Below are 18,847 nucleotides of genomic sequence, written 5' to 3' on the forward strand. Positions count from 1 at the left end.
GATACTCCCCTTCCTGGAGGTTGGAGGAAGGAGGATGCTACTTCAGCGGAGGCAGTGGATGCCACTGTTTATCGACAGTTGGTGGGGTCTCTTATGTATCTGGTCAATACATGACCTGATATATGCTATGCTGTTAACCAACTTTCACAAGCTATGGTTAAGCCAACCAATCTCTTCTGGAAGGTAGGCAAGCATGTATTGCGTTATCTCAGAGGCACATAGGGATATGGATTGTGGTATAGATAGGAGGATGAGGTGAAGCTATGTGGCTTCACGGATGCAGATTGGGCAGGGAGCCCAACAGAAAGAAAGAGCACATCTGGAGGGATCTTAAGTTCAGAGATCCATGGCACTCAGTTCAGCAGAGGTCAAGTATATGGCAGCAAGTTTGGCTGCATGCGAGGTTATATGGATGAGGAAGATCCTAGTCGGGTTGTTCGGGTCACGCTTGGAGCCTACTGTGATTTATTGTGATAAACAGAGTTGCATTAAACTCTCGGCTAATCCATTATTTCATGATAGATCCAAGCACATCGATATCAGGTACCATCATATCAGAGATTGTGTGCAGCAGAGAATCATGTTACTTTCATACACTCCCACCGAGGATAAGGATGCTGATATCTTGACGAAGGTGCTCACCAGGAGAAAATTTGAATACCATAGAGGCAGGATAGGGGTTGCAGATAATCCATATCTTGTTGAGAGGGAGTGTTGAAAATGCAACAAGATGATGGAGCTTAGTGAAAAGAAGTCGCCTTCACTAAGCCATAGGCTATTTTTGGCGCAAAGTCTATTTTTAGACTATGTCTATTTTTAGACATATGGATCATAGTCTATGAGTTGCAGGATGCTATTTATGGATGATTGGTCATGTTGGTAAAAATAGATGGACCTCTATTTTTAGACATATGGGCGGAGTCTATTTTTAGACTGCCAGTCAAAAAATAGAACAGTCGAATATTATTAGCTCTTAATAATATTTGGACTATAAACATTATCTTATCCTCTTGCAGCACTTCAGTTCGAGCTACAGATGTGGCACATGCAACTGCCAGAAGGAAATACGCTTTTCCTATGGGTTAGTTGAGCTATTGCATGATGGACGTTAGTTAGAACTCAAGTGATTGAGTTTGGTGGAGTTGATTGAGGAGTTGATGGAGTTGTGTTCAGTTTGACTTAGTTGAATTAGTTGTATTTAGTCTAACTGCCAAATACACTAGTGATGAGTGATGTGAATTAATTATTAATTAATTCACTAATTATTAACTCATAAATCAACTAAAGAATACATCAGTTAACTCAGTGCATGGGCAGTTCAGTGGAGACAAGTGTTAGAGGTGGGTGAAAGGGTGAGACTACTATCAATTGTGATTATAGTTGTGCATGAGATTTGCACAATCATTGATTGAGATTGTCAATGAGGATTGGGCAGTACAAGCCAAGGGAATTCGAGCTTGGATCTGATCTATTCTCAACTTGGATTGTGCAGTAGCAGCAGGAAAACAATGGAGGAGATTTGAACCCGTGACTTGTTTAGATCTGAGCTAGTTTTGTGTGTAGCATGTGGAGATAGTACTGAGTACTTGTGAGGAGTATTGTACTATGTATTTTTACATGTTCTTTATCATTATAATATACAGATAGTTGGTGGTTTTCAGCTGTATGCTTTCCCTATTACATACTGTGTTGATATGTGTGATTGATGTTTCAATGTGCACATGCGATTGTTTTTTAATTCCACAAATTGATGATCAATGGTAGAGGAGGTTATGTATTATGCATGCATTTCGCAAATAGTGTATAATTAGGATAATCTCTGTGAATAAGTGTTATATTATTCAAATTTCTACATAGACATAGAGAAGGATGCAGACATCTATCCTCAAGAGGGCACACCATCTACAGAACCTTAGGATGTTAGAGAGGCCACCGGGGCCATGAAATACATGGACATAAATGACTGAGTTTCTTAGAGGATGAGAAATAGTTTCAGTAGGGAGGGTGATGATGAGGCTCATCAATAGGCGTATCATAAGGATCACAATGCCATCCTCCAGCTTTAAAATCATCTATTTCTCACATTTATTTACACATTTTGTTATATTATGCTTAGTGTGAGGAATAAAAGATGTGTTGCTATGTCATGTGGCCTAATATGTCTTAAATGTAGGAATTGGAGAAATTTTGAGATAATTTGAGTGCAGGAGCTCGGAATAGACAACAAGGAGAGATTCTAGGAGATTGTCCACCTCCTTAAATCTTCCAATCAATCAAATATCACCACTCTATCTCTCATCAACTTGAGGTCACCGTCATCCAAGAAGACCGAGGTCATTGGCAGCCAAGCTAGTGCAGTTCAAGGAAGATCTAGATCCACCTTTCTTGAGTTTGGGAGACAAAGATATCTATTTTCTAGGGAGTTGTTGGTAGCTACCATTTTGTATAAATAAACATGCTAAGAAACTCATCAAGATTCAAATTTTTGTTGTATCTAAGATGATATTGAGCTCAAGCACTTGTGCTTGCTATTTTTGTGATGTATTTGACATTTCTGCAATAACAATGGAAAGTTTCATTTTGATCCGTCACTGAATTAGTTCAGAAGGCTGAAGCTCTTGGGTTTAGGCCCAACCCAGGTAGCTTATGTCCCTATTATGTATTTATACTTCTTTTAGTTTAGAATATTTGATTAGTTGTTGGATTTTAGTAGAGTAGTGTTCCTCAAAAAGTCTGTGACTATGGCCTCTATCTCGTCTCTCTCTTGGGAGCATGATTAAAGGAATCCACCATCATAACCAAAAAACATTGTGTGATTTCTTGTTTATGATTTCTTAGAAAACTCTACATTTTTTATCTTGCTTTACATATGATTTTTGCAACTTAGAAGTTAACTCATTTCATAGATCAAGTTCTTAGCATCAGTTAAATAGTTTCCAAATTCAACTCATTTTTTCCACCATTGGTTGTAATATTTTTGCAAATGAAAAGAAGAATAGGTACATGTGATGTTTCAAGATTGTTGGATCTATAGGCAAGGGATCTTTTCATCACCTCCATCCAAGACTTCTCCACTCTCTTTTGATGAATGCCAACCAATGTTCTTGATCTATGTTTTTAGGTCACCGTGAGCATCCCTCTTAGCCCAACGTTGGCCTTCTTGAAGTGTTGGGCTTGGCGGGGAGTGTTGGTCACCTTCCATACATTTCCCACGACATTCATCCATCTTTCCATCACTTTATTCCGTCATCCTTACCCTCCCAAACCTCTTGGAAAACTTCCTATAGCATTTCAGGACTTCATGTAGCAGTGTAAGAATTCTATAGCAACTTCCTGTAGCAGCCTGTTTTCCCCTTGTTTTGACCTGCAATGCCAGTGTAGCTTATTATAGGATTAGGTTAACCCCCCAGCTTGGACTCCATGATAATAAGTACCACCTAAGCCATTCCCTCCATTCATTTTCTTTTACTTCAAGAGAAAATAACTTCAATTTCTTCATTACAGATTTGGCAATTAGGACATTACTCAATCTGCAAGTGTAAAATAGATAAATGACGCATGAATTCTTGAATTGTGAATTGGTAGAATAATATTTTGTTTTCAAGTGAATTTGATAGCTAGATGGTTTATTTCAATTAGTTTATCTTTCCTTTTTGCAGTTAGAATAATTATTATGTTCTCTCATGGATTGATGTAGTAGCATTTACAAGTTGACAACATTTCAAGTTAGATTTGAATAACATTTGCTTTCTGCACTAGGACTAGCTTTGAATCATGCTTTTAGTAGTTAATCTTCCCTACTTTAGTAGAAGTTGGAGCCCTAATGATCAAGTGACCTAGTTGAGGGTGGCATGAGTAGAATTCCATCTACTGTGTATGTAGCATTGTCACCTCGGAGTTTGTACGAACCCCACGTTGATAAATAAGGTTGAGGAGCCTCTGGGAGTTGTAACACTCTTGCTGCAATACCAAGGCTCGCCACCCACCACCATTAAAATTACTAGGCAACCATTATAATACATAGTAGTTTCATTTAAAAATTAGAGACAAAACAATAACACAATAAATAGAGAGATCCATTACACAAGACCCTAGTGTTTACTATAGAAACCCAAATGGAAAAAGTCTATAGTCCATAGGCTCTTTGGTCCATTCTCAGTGTTAAAATGTGAATTTAGGCAATAATTTCTCTAAGTCTTAGCTAAATAACCCCTCTCTTTTTTGTTGGTAACGGTCATCGTTAATGAAATTCATAGACATTGTGCACCCTAAGTTAATATTTCTCCTAAATAAGTTGTTTATATTTCAAACTCTAATAGGTGGGACCCTCCTATTAATTTCACCTTTCGAGCTTTAATGGTATAAGTTATTAAAGGGGATGAACAGTAGGATTTCAAGATATGTGTGTGGAAGTTATTTTTAAATGAAAGTAATCAAGTTCGCTTGGGATAACTCAATTGGAAATGGACATGGAAATGAATTCTCACCAAACCGAAAGTATTAGGTTCAAATCTTGTGCTATCCCCCCAATCAGGGTGAGAAGTTGGACATGATGAAGATGTAGTCCTACCAAGATTACAAAAATAAAATGAAAGTAATCAAGTCATGAGTTGGTATGTGTAATATTTGGGTAAATCATTTGTCATTCCAATTGTTGTATGTAGCATGTTGTTGTATTAACTATGGGAAAATTTACCATGAACCAATGCTACTATGTGAACAAATACAAATATATGCCTGCAACATATAGTTATCAAATTTTAATGGACACATATGTGAATTTTTTTCGTGCACAGAAGTTTTATAGCATGCTCGAAATTCATGGAATTTTGATTGATGTGAGAACTTTGATGATTATGTAGCTATGATGTTAAGAAAAAACTATCAAATTTTTGGTATGTTTTCTATGGGATTACATTCCAAGAACTCACATAACACTTGGTTGATGGGAGTCTTGGATTTAATAAATGATCAATTATGGCTTACCTTGGTGAAATATTTGGGCACATGACACAAATATAATCATTGGATATTTTAGTCGGCCTTTTCTTATGTGGACTCTTCGTGGAAATCATCACCAACCCAAGTCAACGCTCTCGCATGGAAATAGATATTAGGAACTGTGATGCATACCCCATTTCTCTCCCGCATTTACTTCACCACATTTCAATTAGTGCTTTTCTTGATTCATACTAAAAACCTCCATAATCAAACTCCTCCCCTACAAACCTTATTGAAATATAAATTTGGTTTCATGAACTCTGCTCCAAGGTGTGTTTTGTAGCTCGAGTTGGTTACATAAGTTTGTTGTTTTTCAGACACCACCCATGAATGTTGCCCAGTGCCATGGTTGCTTCTCCTATGGATTACAAAAAGTTTCCTACTTTTACCTTTACTCCCTGGACTAGTACAAAATTTGTATGCATGGTGCTTTTTCTGGTTGATTGTATGAATCATTCGTTAGATTCTTTGCATTTACACATTCAATTAACAAAGTTTTGAGAAATTAGCAAGTATTCTTTGTGCATTTATGGCGTAGAGCCTTAGAGGCCTTTAAGCCTTCGACTCAGCAGCTCGACCTTTAATTATAATAACCATGGTTGTTTTAATTATTTTAATTGTGTATTACTTAATGAACCTTAGTAGTAGTTGGGAAAAATAGTTTTCATATAAAAATGTCATCCATTTTTGGCAAGCAACCCAAAATTGGTGTTTGTTCATGCCTCATATTTCATTTTTGGTAAACACTCATGGTTTAAGGGTTTAATATTATTATTACATGAACTACACATTGCCCCATATTTCATTCAATTCACTGCATGAGGTGGCTATGGGACCTTTGAGTTCTGAGCACAAACCCCATGCAGAGGCCATGCAAAGAGAATAGCTCAATGTTGTTGGAGTTTGACGAGATTCTCACAGCTATAGCGAATTGTTTTTCATGCTTCTGTCCATCTACTCACCCCTTCAAGATTATAAAGTGAAAATATTATATTTATTTCACGTCCTATGTCTAAATTTACTTTACAGGGAATGAGTTCTCACCATTAACGTGTTCTTACAATTTCGTTCTAGAATTTGTTAAAATATATCCATTTTGCAGGCCCTGTCACTTCTGGTCTATGTAAACGCTTTGATCTAGGTGGATATTGGTGGCCACCTGCCTATTCCACCTATACCCCCTAGTTAGTTTCATTTGTTTCCTTGTTCATTTCAGCATTTACTATTTTTAGTAGTTTTTCGAGCCCATAGCCATAGGAAGGGGCCTGCGGCGAAACCTGTAGTACTCAAAGAGACCTTTCCAAAAAGGTATCGTATGTGCCAAACGAAGATAACATGACCAAGTTATGACCTCAGGAAGTTCGCTTCCCAACTAATCCAGGTGGATGTTGGTGGCCACCCACCTATCCCACTTGGACCCCCACAACTGCCTCTTTCAGTTTTTCAGTTTTCGTAATTGTAGCACAATATACTATTTTTAGCAGTTTTTCGAGTCCTGAACTTCCGGAGCCGTTTTGAGGCCCTAAACGACATTTTTTTGGAAATCTGGGAGCAACATGGTCTATGGACCAATGTTGCTCTTCCCAAAATTGTAGTGCTCGAATAGATCTTTCTAACGAGCTATTGTACGTGTCAAACGAAGATCAGGTGCCAAAGTTATGACCCCGAGAGGTTGATGTACCAAATTACCCAAAACAAGACCCACAATTTGGCGTTTCATCTTCTAGGGTTAGGTTTTGGGGTGTTAAGCATTTTCCATTGTTTCTCAACAATAAATAGGCCTTCGAGCCTCATTGTAACATAGTTCAAAGGCATGTAGCCACCACATCTCTTCTCAGAAATAAGCTACCATCGCCCTAGCTGGTTTATTTCCATTTCTGTTTGTAAGCATATTTCAGTATTTTACATTAATGAAATGAAGTATTATTTCTGTTGCATCTCTGTAATCTGTTGCATTCCTGCTTAAATCCGAATCACCAACTAACCCCAACAGGGCTCACAAACTCTTGGTGGAGACCCACTGTGAACAAAAGGACGAGAGTGAACCCTCATTGCTTTTATCTGCACCCACTTGGAATTCTTTCCGAGATGCCATCAAGGAACAATATTACCTTATCACGAGCTATGAAGACAAATACATAAAGTGGACCACGCTACAGAAGGGAAGGGACCAAGATGTGCCAGAGTTCACAAATAATTTCCACACCCTTCGCGCAAAGCTAGGTATCAAGTATACTGAGCGACATTTGTTGCTCAAGTACCACCATCGTCTACACAAGTACATCCAAGGTGAGATGGAGTTCCTAGAGATTACCTCGCTTGGCACAGTGTATCGATACACTGTCAAGATTGAGCAGAAGTTTAAACATAAGAAGCGGGACTTTGGATCTGCAAATCCAAAGCAAGGAAAAGGTGCCCCCAAACCACAGAACAAAGGACCAAGCCAAGGCAGGGCTACCCAAGATAGCCCATTGAAGCCACAAGCAAATAACAACACCCTAAAGACAAAGAAGGACACGGAAAAATGGTGCGAGTCCATAAGAGCTCCACTCACAATATAAGTGAGATTCAAGCCAAGCAGTCATTGGTGGCCGAGCTGAAGGATTTCAAATCATACGCAGGTTCTGACTCTTAATCAGAACCCAATAAGGGAACTGACAAAGGGAAGCAGATCTTTGATGCGGACCCCAGTACCACCGTGGCCACCACCAAGATCCAGAATATTGAGCCTGAAGATCCATAGGAGGGGGAACGCCTGTTCCACTCACAGATGTGGGTGAAGGGTTCTCCGCTATAGTTCATTGTCAATAGTGGGAGCCAAAAGAACCTGATTTCAGCAGAGGCCGTGAAGAGGCTGGTCCTAAAGACGACAACACATCCAAAACCATACACCATCTGGTGGCTTCACCAAGGAAGTGATCTTTGTGTCAACCAACAGTGTCACCTTCCCTACAGCATCAAGCCCTTCACGGATGAGGTATTGTGTGATGTTTCTCCTCTTGAAATTTGTGATGTATTGTTAGGACAACCATACTTGTGGAAGCAACATGTTGTATATGAGTCTAGACCTTGCTCTGTGATTATTAATTTTCCTAATAAGTTGTACATGATACTGTAGGTAGCCCCACCTACTGCCATCTCTTTGATCACTACAAAACAATGTAGTAAGATCATCTCCCAAACCAGGAATTTTTTTTTCCTTATGATTCGCCCCCAGGGCAAGAAGAAGGTTGTAGACACAGCTTCCAGGCAAGGCTCCTCTGCACATCAGCAGCAGATGGACAAGGTTGTGGAGGATCACAGGGATATTTTCACCTCACCCATAGCAGTACCTCTGCACTGTCAGGTAAAGCACTCCATCGATCTGACCCTAGGCACGCCACTGCCCAATGGACCACTCTATTGACGCTATATTCTGGAGAACGATGAGATCAAGAGGAAGATTCAAGAACTATTGCAGAAAGGGCACATTAGGCCAAGTTCATCACCTTGTGGGAACCCGATTATATTGGTACAAAAGAAGGATGGGACCTGGAGACTTTGTATTGACTATCAGGTGTTGAAAAAGATCACTGTCTGAAATGGGTACCCAATCCCCTGGATTGATGACCTTCTAGACTAGCTCAAGGGGGCCAAATATTACAACAAGATTGACTTGAAGTCAAGTTATCACCAGGTGCCTATCGAACCCTCTGATGTGTGGAAGACTGCCTTCAAATCTAAGGAGGGCCTTTTCGAATGGTGGGTCAGGTCATTCAGATTGACGAATGCCCCTACAACCTTCATGAGACTGATGGACGACATCATGCAACCCTTCACCAATGCATTCGTGGTGATGTATTTAGATGACATCTTGATCTTCAACCAGATTTGGGAAGAGCACCTCCACCATATTCGATAGGTCCTTCAAACCCTGTGCCAACACAAGTTGTGTGCTAACTTGGAGAAATGCGCCTTTGGCTTGACCCAAGGTCAATATCTGGGGTACATCGTTGATGAGCAGGGTGTACATGTAGACCCATCCAAGATACAATTCATTCGGGATTGGCGAGCTCCAACCACTCTAACAGAGCTCCACATCTTTTTGGGTCTTGCCAATTTCTATCGTAGGTTCGTGTTGGGGTTCTCTCATATCACTTGGCCTTTAAGTCAAGTCACCAAGGGCGAAGAGAAAGAAAAAAAATTGTTCAGAAACCCAACAACAAGCATTCTCTGAGTTAAAGAATTGACTTTGTTCTGCACCAATGCTCACATTACCATACCTGCAATAGTCATTTGAAATTGAGACAAATGCCTTTGACTATGCTATTGGTACGGTTCTTACTCAGCATGGGCATCTAGTCGCTTACCACAGTGAGACAGTTTTAGACACAATCTGAAAGTACCCCACTTACGACAAAGAAATGTATTCCAGTATGCAGGTCTTCCATCAATGGAAGCATTACATTATGTGGAAGGAAACAGTCATCCACACAGACCATCGACCTCTAGAGTTCATACAAACACAAGGGAATTTGCAAAATGATCACCATCAGAAATGGTCCACCTATTTGCAATAGTTCCATTTGAACATTAAGTATAATAAGGGTAGCACCAATAAATTCGGCAACATATACCAGACACTACTAGAAGGGAAGAAAGTTCCAAATTTCACCTTCAGGATGCACTGTTATGCCACCTGGCACACATTTTTGTTCCTTCAAGTGAGCATGCCAAGATAATTTAGGAGGCACACTACAATTGAGTCATTGGAAATTTCAAAGTAGAGAAAATAGTGACGGTATTTTAGAAGTCTTTTTATTGGCAAAAAATTTGTCAGGATGTTGGGAAGTACATTAGATCCTACACCACCTGTGCCATTGCAAAACCATCCATCAAGAAGAAAGGCATGTATACTCCTCTACCTACTCCTAGCCAGCCTTGGGAATTTGTCTCCATGGATTACATGTCGGGCCTTCCTTCTACTAAGCATGGCAACGATTTCATTTTTTTGTTCATCGATAGATTCACTAGGATGGCCATCATGGCGGCTTGCAAGAAGAGTATCATAGCAAAGGCCACTACTAAGCTCTTCTTTGAGCGAGTATGGGTACACTTTCAGATCCCAGAGTGCATTTTCTCAGATTGGGACAACAGATTCCTGAGTGAATTTTGGTCAAGTCTCTGCTCCATGTTGGATTCAAAACTTACTAATTCCATGAATTTCCATCCCCAAACTGATGGCCAAACAGAGGTTGTCAAGATGATGATCATACACATTATGTGCATGTACAAATCGAAGCATCCACGCACATGGGATGAAAGTATCCCCTATGTCCAACACGGCTACAACAGAGCTCTCCACAGCTCAACAAGGCATAGCCCCTTTCAGGTAGGGCTGGGATTTCAACCATTATGCCCCATTGATGTGGCCATACCATTTGCATCCCCTCAGGTAGATTCGTCTCACGTTCAATCTGAAGTTGAAAGGGCTAATAACTTCATTGATTGCATTCAACACATCCGCCAACAGATCCATGATAAATTGGATAGAGCCAATGTGAAGTACAAGCAACACCATGATCATCATCGAGTGCCGCACAAGTTCCAGGTGGGTGACAAAGTTTGGCTGCATTTGCAGAAGGAGCGCCTTATTGGACCCCACCACAAGCTTCACCCACTCTAATATGGGCCATACACCATCACCAAGGCCATCGCTGAAAATGCCTTCGAGCTCAACATTTCACCATTCCTTGTTCTACACCCAGTGTTCAATGTAGATTGCCTTTGGCCATACTTTACACCATTGTTGGACACATCTGACATTACAGAACATCTCACGCCAACAAAGCTCAACCCAGATTGCATGGAACAGGCCACAACTGATCATACCATGGACACACATATCAAGAACACTCGCCAACAAAGGATACAACTATATCGAGTTGTCAAAGCAAACCAATTCCTTCACTAGGGCGAGTGGTTCACCAGGGACCAGGTTCAACAAAAATCTCCTCACCTCATGGAGGCTCTGCACGCAATGGGGACCAATGCTTCCTAGGGGGGAGGAATGATCCAGGTGGATATTGGTGGCCACCCGCCTATTCCACCTAGAACCCCCCTAATTAATTTCATCTGTTTCCTTGTTCATTTCAACATTTACTATTTTTAGCAGTTTTTCGGGCCCTGAACTTCTGGAGCAGTTTTGACCCCGTAAACGGCGTATTTTTGGGTTCCGCGACATAAACATAGCTATAGGTAGGGGCCTGCAGTGAAACCTGTAGTACTCATAGATACATTTCCAACAAGGTATCATATGCGCCAAACAAAGATAATATGACCAAGTTACGACCCCGGGAAGTTGGCTTCCCAACTAACCCCAACAAGGCCCACAAACTCTTGGTGTTACATCTCCTGGGGTTATCGTTTTCGTTGTTTAAGGTTTTCTCATGTTTTCCAATAATAAATAGGCCCTTGAGCCTCAATTTAACACAGTTCAGAGGCATGTAGCCACCACATCTCTTCTGAGAGATAAGCTACCATCACTCGAGCTATCTTATTTCCATTCTATTTGTAAGCATAGTTCAATATTTTTCTATTAATGGAATGAAGTGTTTTTTTGCTACATCTATGTGTTTATGATTATATATGTAAGTTGTTGCATTCCTATTTATGTTCGGATCACACTTTGTGCACACGTTATTCCTTTGATTCAAAATGTAATAAAAAATATTAATAAACGCTTTCATTTCGATATGGTCATCCATTCAAAAAGAAACCCTACCTTTTGACTTTGAATGGGATTTTCATACAATTGTCTTCCTGTCCCTTTTCACTCTTATTTCCTTTTTGTGTGCATTTAAAATTTGGTGGTTTACTTGCATGACAACAAATGGAACCAGCCTTTATAACTACCTATCTATAACTAGGTTTTCGAAATCCCTGTAGAATGAGTTTCTTCAACGGGAACAAAGGAAGAGGCAAAGGTAGAGGAACTAGAAACAAAGACCAACACCTGGGTATAAGAAGGGATAGAAGACCTAGGGTCTCTATCCATTTTGATGTAGATCCCCATGAACTAAGGAAAGTTCTTAATAATGGTGTCATTATTTTGTTGAGTCGAATAGAGCCTAAACCTACAATATAGTCATGAACACAACAACCTTATCTGATACAACAACCTTTTGTAGGTGTTCCTATTCCTCCACATGTTTCAACCCCTCTTGCTAACCCAAACAATGATTGTTGGGAATTGGCAATCCCTATGCAACTTGTGTAATCAAAACATGGTTGCCTTGTTATTTCTCCCCCGAATCCGCCTCCTCAATCCCACACATCTCATTTACAGTTTGTTGCTTCATGCATTGTTTATTTGTCTCCCATGACACCTCAATCCTCCACTTTTATTTCACACCACACTTCCTCTGCAAAGAAAGCCTCTCAACAATCGAAAGTCGTTTCAAACCCCACTCCTTAACCATCCAAATTCACTTTTGCAGCAAGCGGAGCAACAAGCATAATCAACCCCTTCACATGGACAGAGGGGATGATAAGAGTTCTTCAGGGTGCATTTGATCCAAGTGGATATTGGTGGCCACACGCCTATTCCACTTGGACCCCCACCATTGTTTCTTTCTGTTTCCTTAATTGTGGCACAACTTACTATTTTTGGCAGCGTTTAGGATCCTAAACTTCTGAAGTCATTTTAAGGGCCTAAAAGGCCTTCTTTTTTGGAAAACCGAGAGATGAGAAAAGCGCAAAATTATTTTACATGTGTTTTTCAGCCTCCTCATGGAGATGTTTGAAACGAGGTATTATGATAGTCAAATGAAGATCGAATGCCAAAGTTACAACCTTGGGAAGTTGATGTTCCAGCTAACCCCAACAGGGCCCACAAGCTTTTGGTGCTTCATATCCTAGGGATAGGTTTTTGGATGTTTAGGGTTTCCCATTTTTTCTTAATGATAAAAAATCCTCTAAGCCTCATTGTAACACAATTCAGAAGGAATGTAGCCGCCACATCTCTTCTCAGAGATAAGCTACCATCACCTGAACTAGTTTATTTCCATTCCACATGTAACAATTTTTAGTATTATGTTATTAATGAATTAAAGTTATGTTTTCATTGTAGCTCTGTGGTTCTGTTTATATCTATATTTCATTTCGTTCCTACACAAATCTAGATCAACATTTTATTTGGGTTACTTTACTTTCAATATTTTGTCTAAGAGATGGAGTTGTTTGTTTGAAACACTCAATGAATGTTGGACTTACCATATTTTTTATTAGTTCTAAAATGGTTGGTTATATTTATACACTTTTTGTGTATGATACCATCTGAATATGGAGATCTCATGGAGTAACAAGGGGCATAAGAGATACAAGGAGTTTTGGGTTTTATGGATGATTATCTCAACGATGAATTATGCAGTGGTTGTTTCATTTATTCCATGATGAATTCTTGTTTACATTGTGCATTGTGATCAACAATTATTTTTTGATTAATTTGTTAAAAAAAACTCAAACAGAGCTGATCATTAAACGATATGAAAGAAAAGAGGAAACTAAGTTGGATGGATTAGAGAGGGTCCCACCTATTAAAACCTATTTATAACTAACTTATTTTAAAAGTGGCCTTTAGAAATTTATCCTCTTACCTATTTAATCATTCTTGATTAGAAATGCAATTAACTTAATCCTAAGTCTAAAGAAAACTACCCAAACTACTTCAAGTCACTTTAAAAGGAGGAGAAATCTATGAAGTAGAGGGAGAAAAAAATTGTTGGGAGAGAGGTATGCAATAGGCTTTGGTTGTTATCATTCTGCTGATTTTTCTGTCTCTTTACAAAGTTAGATTTTTCTATCTCTTTACAAAGTTAGAAGCTAATCCTAATGGTGACAACATCTTTATATCATGAAGGGGCGATGAACTAGGTGACTCCATTGAATTCATTAATCTTCATTAAGGTATTTTCTTTTTCTTATTATCTTTCATTGTTGTTGGAAGGACACGCTAATTTAATGTCGGTGCTAACAACTTTTCATTTGCAGAAAGCTAGTTGCCCACATCTTATTTGTTGGAAGGATTTCATTTTTACTACCATTCTTGTTCCTCACTCGGATTATTGTATATGATAGCTATACATTATGACAATCTATGATTGGGTTGGTCAAAAGTCTTCGTAGAGACTTGTCTTTATGATTTCGATTATACTTTGTTATATTTTAATAAAACCAGTGTTTGATTAATTTGTTATATATCTTTCTTTTGTCTATTTTATATGTACATTTTTTAAAATTTATTTACATGACTCATTTGTTTAATTCATTTTTTATTTTTTATTTTTTATTTTTGTTATTTTCCAATATCAAATTTCTCCATAATCCAAAAAACAAAAAAAACAAACTTTGCACGCTTTCATATATGAGCTAACGTGTATCATTATCTCGTTGCGATAACAAATTCGAGAGAGTTGATTTGTTAAATTAGGTTAATCTCGTAATAAAATATAGTATAATAGTTGTGTAAGCGAGTTAGTTGGAAGGCAATGCCTTCCCAATTCTTTAGTTTCCTTAAACGTAGTGTTGGCTCTTTCTTTTCTTTTTTTTTATATTACATTAGAAAAATAATGTCATATTTTTTTTTTAAATAATTTTTTTTTTTTCATTTTTAAAAATGTTTTTTTCTTTCCTTCATTTACATTCTCCATAAATATATAGATAGAACTATGTTCATGAATATATAGATAAAACTATGTTAATGTAGTTATTGACATTGATTGGGAAAACTATCAACTCCTATCTCATCTGTAAATTTGAACTTTGCATATAGAGAACTTCAAACTTTGTCTACGCCAATTTCCAGAAAACCAAAACTGATAATCAACTATTATCATGTGGATCCAATTCACATTAACTAAGTATTTTTATAAAGAAGATATTTTTATTTTTATTTTGAACTTAAAAATGTGTTAACATGAAAACAACATTACGGTAACTCCAAATTGTATACATTACATTGATAATTTTATAGATATGGAAATTCTTTACGTATGTCCGTGTCTAGAATTTTAAATTACTGTTCATTTTTATAGGAGGCACGAGCCCTGCATGTGTCATAAAGCCCTGCATGTGTCATAAAACCTTTATGGTGGGAACATTTAGTATGCCACGTTCCATTCCACAAAGTTAGCTTGTGAATCCATAAGGAGATGACGTCATTCTAGTTCAACATGTATGGAGATGACATGTTACGTGTGTTTGTAGTTAGTTGCTCATGAAGGCGATGACGTGTGCAGGCCAGTACTAATGATGGCCCTTGTGTGGGATTCACAAGGATATGACGTCATCCTGGCAGAATATGTCTCACAGAGATCAGAGGTCAGACGTTTGCTTGTAGAAGTTGCCTCTTGTAGATCAGATGTCAGATGTTTGTTTGTAGAAGTTGCCTCTTGTAGATGGGATTCACAAGGAGATGACGTCATGCCATCAGAATATGTTACAGAGAGATATTATGAGATTGTTGTCAGTGAAGGAGATGATGTTTGTGTGTAGGTCACAATTGATGAAGGCCCTTCTCTATTCAGAAGGTGAGGTAATCCTAGCATAATATGTTTTAAATGGAGATGTAGATGACGTGTGTTTGTAAGCGACTGATGAACTCCCCCACCCTAGACTCTGAAGAAGGTGACGTCATCTTGACTCAGTGTGCTTCACAACGTGGAGGAACACCATAGCCTTGTGAGAGGAACACCCTAAATCACTAGGAGATGACGTCATCTTTGCTTAGCATGCTTCACAGGGATGAACGCCCTAGCCTTAAATTCATAAGGAGATGATGCCATCTTAGGTTTCATATGCTTTAGAAGGATTAACAAGGAGATGACGTCATATTAGCTTAGTGGGTTTCCAGAGGGGAGGAAACCTAGCCTTGGTTTCACAAGGGGATCATCTTAGATCAGAGTGCTTCAAGGGGAGGAACACCCTAGCTTTGGATTCATACCATTTGTAGAGATTCCATGGTTTTATGTTTATATTAATTTATTTTTATTTTTAATATATGAGTATTTTGTCTAATGTAATTTCTGGTAAACTTTTGAGGTAATTGAATTTTGCAAATTAAACAACTAAGATTTATGATTCTTAAAAATATCTACTAAATTTTAAGAAAAAATGCACAAAAAAACAACATTTTATTTATTAATTAGACAGGTCTATTTTGAAACAAGTAGCTTTTAAGTGTCACTTTTTGGAAAGTTTTCTGGTTTATTTTCCGATTTAATTTGTATAAAATCAAGCAAGGATTCATTGAAATCACAAGTTTGATAGATGGATTTTTCACAATTGAAGTGCCCCAGAGGTTTTTGAGGGTGTTGAATCCGGTAGTAAAAAAAACCAGTTTAAATAACACAAATCAAGATTCGGCCATAAATTTTTTCCTCTCATTTTAGCCAGAAATCAGTAGGAAACTCCAAAAAGTCACTCTTAAAGACCACTCCATTTTGAAATTGAGTCTCCAAAATTTTAATTAAATTATAAATAATTATTAGATGGGTGGTTGAGATTCAACCTCCATTGAATATTCTAAAATATTCATAGTAGTATACACAAATTAAAGGTTGAGATTTATCTCCAAAGTAGTTATGCTATTTTTGCTCTTTTAATTAAAATGGATTAATTAAAAAAATGTCATAAAAACAAGTATCATATAAAGTGAGTTATGTGTTTTTGGGCATCTAGTATTGGTAAGCCACGGTATTAATTCATGGTATTGTAGCAAAACCTCCCTAGTAAACTAGGATAAATCTCCATGGTTAATAATCTTATTTATGTTTTTTTAAGTGTAATAATTTTTAAAAATATAATTTAGTTAGTTTTTATGTTTTCTTAATTTTAGCAATGTAATGTAAAATGTATTATGAAATGTTTTGATGTTTATTATTGATTATTGCTTATCAATGTTTACCATTCAGTTAATTTAAATGGTTGTGTTAGTGTGTGTATATATATATTAATTTTCATCAATATAAGTTTAAAGTTTGGATCTTTTCAGTTAGGGTGTGTATATATATATTAATAAAAAAAAAATATGTTCTAAATAGAAAAATAATGTCGGCTATAATTAAAGAAAAATGAATATGTTCTAAAGTAATTAGAAGTAAAAAAAAAAAAAAAAAAGTGAATCACATGTTAAATCTTATACTCTTCAAAACTAATTTCAACAAGAGATTTAAATAAACTATTTGAAGATCTATGTTAATTAATTTGTGTCGATATCAACTTCATATATATCTATATATAGAAAAAAAATTAAGCTTTTATGGTTAAAAATTTTATTTGGTCTTATACTTTTCAAAAATATTTCAACAAGAGATTTAAATAAACTATTTAAAGATCTGTGTTAACTAATTTATGTCGATATCAACTTCACACACACACACACACACACACACACATATATATATATATATATATATATATATATATATAAATTATGGTTAAAATTTTTATTTGGCCTTATATATACTTTATTTAGCATTCAAAAATACAATTTAAACAATGAAAAATAACACATTGTATTTTGCACTCTGCTCATGTTAGATGTACTTAAGACGGATCTATGCTTGTTTTAACTATAATCTGACATGGATTTTTAATAACTTGAGTTTAAGTTGTTTAAGTAAAATTTGTGTGCCCTTGGGTTTTTCAGTGTGCTAAATACATTTATGCATTCAAAAATGTATTTTAAACAACAAAAAATCACATCCTTGTCTTAAATTGTATTATCGTATTACAGTGAAAAAACTATTTCATCTATAAGTTAGACTACTCATTTTTTTTATATTCTTAAAATACAATATCTTAATTAATCAATTATTTTTTCGAATAATATATATAGTAATAATAACTTGATTAATTAAGAAGAGGCTTTTTCGGTAGAAATCGTATCGGAGAAAATTTTGTCAACACCTTTCGAACCAGCTAGTATGGTTCATCATAAGACCAAACAGGTTAGCAACATTTTCTCCTATCTGATTTGTACTCAAAAAAACTCTTCTTAATATAATATGGATCATAGAAACCTGAATTCAGAACTTGATTAATTATAAAATAAAAATAGTATTATATTATATGAAATTGAAACTATCTTCAATTAAAAAAACACTTATTTAACTTTTACCAAAGAAAGAACTCTAATTGATTTAATGATCCATCTTTGAAGATTTTATATTGGATTAGTCTTGTCAAAGTAGAGTATGTAACTAGAAAGGCCTTTTAAGAATTTTGACTTTGAGAAATAGCCCATCGCTTTATAAAGCACGGTCACAAGTTCAATGAATCAAGCTTTCCCAAATTTCTTAAACTATAATAATTGACTTACAAAGTAAAGAACCCACCCTTCCTAATATCCTTTAGCCTATGGGGACAAGTTGGTCAAGGGAATATCCATTAATTACACCTTTAAGGCTTCCAATATTTTATTGTCTTGGGACGTGGTTGTATTTCCTGGGTTGTCTTGGATCATTATCCAACCTATCTTCTAACATGCCCAAGTCTCGCATAATGAGGCAATTCCTCCACTTTGATGGGATTTACAATGCCTTGGCCATTAATGTCGAGGCCTTTCCCTTGATACCTTATCTTCTTCAAAAATGTTGATCCAATTCCTGTAGTATGTTTCTCAAAATTAGCGAAATCATCATCATAAAAAGCACATGAAATTGAAGAATCACTTTTTACCTCAAGCTTGTTATCCTGCAACTTTTCCAAGGCCTCCGCCTTGCCTTGTAACTTATGTTGCAATCTTTGTTTCTCCTTCTCTTCTTCTTGTAGGAGTCTCCTTAGTTCAACATTCTCCGCCTGAATG

Source organism: Pinus tabuliformis, chromosome 2_1 (assembly GCF_031772625.1).
Source record: "Pinus tabuliformis cultivar Carrire ecotype Pingquan chromosome 2_1, CPIR1, whole genome shotgun sequence".
NCBI lineage: Eukaryota > Viridiplantae > Streptophyta > Pinopsida > Pinales > Pinaceae > Pinus > Pinus tabuliformis.